The following is a 4,516-nucleotide window of genomic DNA, read 5'->3' as shown; positions in this document are numbered from 1 at the left end:
TATTCAGAATTCCAGAAAAATACTGTAAAATAGTTAGTTGTTCAGCGTACGGTAGAGCTCGGTCAAAAATTGGAAAGAGAAATAAGGACGTAACTTTTCACTGGTAAGTAAATATACAGGGTGGCGCCCGGAGGATACATATGCCGCGGAGGCTCCAAGGAAAACGACAGTTTGTATTGAAATGAAATTTTGTGAGCATATGTGGGTTAATTCAGCGCACTTTTTAAAAATATAGAGAGTTCTACAGGGTGTCCTCAAAAAAAGTTACATATCAATGTTGTGTTTTTTGTAACGGAAAACCCTATATATTAATTGATGTTCGGATTCTGGGAGAAAAATAAAGGGGAGTTTTATAAGAGAAGTATATGACTAAAATGTAAGGTTTTTGACATATTTAACATTTTCTAGAAATAAAGAACAATCAAATAAAAGCTACCTAAATTGGAACTTACCGGGTATAGCCTAATATGTAATTAAGCCTATTATTAGTTATAGCCTAATATGTAGATAACGTTTAGTAATATGTAGTTAACTGTAGTATATTATTCCGATATTCAATGGAGAATTCATGCCTCTTCAAAATACTACCTCAAACAAAGATTTTCCTAGATATTTTCATTTACATGATTTGATATGAGTAGATCTTTATTATTTGATAAAATCTAGGTGGCTGTGATATGTCTGACGTTACTTTAACATAGCTGTCTAATTAGTCCAAATTTAACAACTAGTTATCATTTTGTGCCAGTTAAAACAAAAAAAGTTCTTAGAAAATTTGCCGAAAATGCAAACTTATCCTAATCAGAAAGAATTGATATGATTCTTTTAGTTTCATAAATTAATAGAATTCATAAATTAATAGAATACTTAAATGCTCCTGATTTTATCTAGTCTGGTTTTTTATGGGGATATGTTAAAGACAGTGTTTACAAAACTCGACCAACTAGTGTCGACAACATGAGAGAAATTATTGTAGCTGCTTTTCGAGATAGAACTCCACATAAATATGCCTTTTAAAATGATGAGATCCTTTTGAAAAAACCATCATTTTGTAACGTTTTCTTGACACAATGCAAACGACAGCTTTTCGTCTTTGTGAGCAGTCGTAGGTTCGTTTTTTTATTAGGTGTTATAATTAATTAATAAAACAATAATTATTGGGCGCCAGGACATTCACTCAGAAATAATATATCTCTTTACCCCAACTTAAATTTATTTATAATTAAAAAAAAAATAGACAAGGACAGTAATTGATGGATGAAGTTAGGTTTTTAAAATGAATCAATACTTAGGAATAATAAGTAATCAAAATTTAAATGTATGATAAAAAAAAATAGTATCACTTGTTTTGTTGATTAAAAATCATTGACATATTAATATTAAATTACGCAAAATAAAATTAAATAAGTACCTCAAACTAACGCAGTTCATGAACCTTGTTGTATGCGCACCTAATTCCGTAAATCAATCAAAAGTTAATTAAATAAATATGTCAAGTGACACCATCACAAAATACTTGACAAGATATTAAAATATATAAAAATTTGTATATTTAAAATTAAGAAAATTATATTTTAATAATGAAATTCAAAAATGATATCTAATAATTACATAATTAAATACGTAATTCGTCAACAGTAAGTAAATAGATTTGAAATGAGTTAATAAAAAAATATGAAATCTGGCCTGATTATCCGGTGCAATTCCAGGCTTTATGCTCGTCCTTCTGGATGGTGTGTGGACGTTAGGTGTGGGAGCTCATCCCCAATCTACCACTCTCGTACCTCAAACCACCAATCACGACATATAACTCGCTATGTAACTCGACGGTAAAACCCTGGAAACGACACAACTTATGCACAAAATGCATTTTAGAAGTTTTTACCTCACGATGCTGAGGATTTACTTAAAAATTAAATTCATGACAGGACAACCAAAACCACGTTTAGAAAATCTGTAAAGAGATAAGGTTGAACCAAAAGAATAAAAATGTGATGAAGATCAAACTTACCACAAAAATACCCATGAAAACTTAAAATTGATTCCTTCCCTAAATGCCAGGACCCATTAGGACTACATTCCAAAGGTTAATAGAATTAAAAAGTTTAAACTTTTTCGGATGACTTCAGATAAGTATGTCGATATTTAAGCCACGAAATCTGAATCAAAAATGGTGACTTCCGATAGTCAAAAAGATGGTCTAGTTCTGCGCCGACAAGGGCAAGTACGATCAACAGAGTATCCGAAATTAGACAGAACTAATTCGGTAGGCTATATGTTGGATTGCCAATAGTATCGTTTTATTAAAACGTTACAATTTTATGCAGTTACAGGAAAGGAAGCATTTTGAGCATTTGATTTCATCTAGCTAATTTGTCTAGTACGTTGTCTAGTTTTAATTCTGTAATAATTAAAATATGTTTTAAGCGTGTATCTTTTTATTACCGTTGAGTATTTTACTCTACAATCTTTAATTTTTTTAAATTAACAAAAGGTATATCACATAGCCACCTAGATTTTTTCAAATAATTAAGATTTACTGATGCAAAATCATAAAAATTAAAATACCTAGGAAAATCTTTGTCTGAGGGGTAGGCAACCTGAATAATATTTTGAAGATATATAAATTTCCCATTGAACACCGGAAAAATATACTGGATGTTCCATTTAAAATAATGGAGTAACTTACTTTTAAAAAGGACTAATGTTCCATATTAATTTTTTCTCACCCTGTATAACTTTTCGGGTCAAATTTCAATTTGGTTTAATATACAATGGTCATTGTAATTAAATATCAGGCCATACAAGGTCAACTAAAATTTAGGTAGCTGTTATCGAAATTTAAACTTTACTCTTCATTTTCAGAAAATGTGAAATATGTCGAAATTCTTAGAGTTTAGGTATATGCTTCTTTAATAAAAATTTTGTCAAAGCCCTGGGACTGTATGATGAGTTATGATTCAAGAAAGGGAGACACAATGGATCTGTAAGGTCGAAGTGATTAACCCCCTCCCACTCATTCTAAATTCTAAAAAAAAAATTCTTTAATAAAACTCAATTTTTTCCTAGAATCCGAAAATCAATTAATATATAGGGTATTCCATTAGAAAAAACACAACTTTGATGTGTAACTTTTTTTGGGGACACCCTGTATAATTCTATATATTTTTATAAAATGCTTTCAGTTAACTTACATATGCTGTCAAAATTTCATTTCGATAGAAACTACCGTTCTCCTTGGAGCTTCCGCGGCGTATGAGAGGCGCTACCCTGTATAATACCGGGTGTTTCTCAAAGGTGGCTCGCTCCTATAACTTTTTTATTTCTTCATAAAAAACGAGATTTAATACGTCAGTTACCAAATAAACTAAAAATATGACATAAATCAATACTGGTTGACGTATTCAATTATTCGATTGTTTTCGGTTACTTCCCGTTTAACCGGAAATTACAACTTTTCATTTTTAAAAACTTTATTCGACACTCTGAAAAGAATGACATATCATATGCCAACTCCACTTGGATGAAACAGTTAGTACGATACAAGTAGCGTACAAATGAGACGCGCGCGGCATCCATATAAGTATACTTATATGGCAGCAGTTGGAGGAGTTCAACTCAAAGAACAAGCCAACAATTGGAAAAGAGAAACACTCGCTAAAACCAATGCAGGGACAGGGATCGGAGTATTTGGGTCGAGAACTAAATACTCCGAACCAATGGGCACCTCTACCTTAGCATTCTACAGGCAGAAATCGACGCTATGGAGAGATGCGTACAACTTATCTAAGATAGGAACTATCGGAGACAAGAAATAGCCATCTTATCTGTTAGTTAAGCATCGTTAAAAGCGATCAGAAATCGATCTAAAACTCAGTATCAATCAATTCAAAGTTGGTCAAAGAATGTATAAAGAAGCTGAACAAATTAGGCAAAGAAAACCAAGCCCTCCTACAGGTAATGAGAAGGCAAATGTGTGTGATCTAGCGCGAAAACCAGCGAATACTCCACTAACTAGACCCGAAGCGTTCTGCTTTCCAAGCGGAAACCAACTAACAGCGGAACTCAAGAACTTGGAAGACTCCATCCGTAACCTGGAATGGAAATCCTCCAAAGGTCTAAAACACTCGAAGAAATTTCTAAGGACTTACGACCAATAAAAATCAAAGACAGTTTTTATATTGCTTCCTCAATTATTTATTGTCTCGTCAATGAACACCTCAGCAGAATGAAGCTAAGGGAAAACGGCGAATGCAGATTCTGTGGGGAAAATGGGTAGACTGGGACCTTCTGAAGATATCATAATATTTCCTTTTTTATTTTTATTTTCAGAATTTTCACAAATTATACTTCCAAACGCATTTAGAATAATTATATAACGGTCGAAAAGCACGTATTACCTAAGGAACAATTGAATTCTATTTTTTTTTCGTTATCGCTGGTACATGTACATAATATACTCTGACTCAGAATCGATTTTATTATTAATAGGTTAGTAAAATTTCACAATGCATGA

The sequence above is a fragment of the Sitophilus oryzae genome, unplaced genomic scaffold (assembly GCF_002938485.1).
Source record: "Sitophilus oryzae breed Bouriz unplaced genomic scaffold, Soryzae_2.0 scaffold_1063_pilon_pilon, whole genome shotgun sequence".
Lineage (NCBI taxonomy): Eukaryota > Metazoa > Arthropoda > Insecta > Coleoptera > Curculionidae > Sitophilus > Sitophilus oryzae.
Note: the sequence above shows the minus strand (reverse complement) of the source record.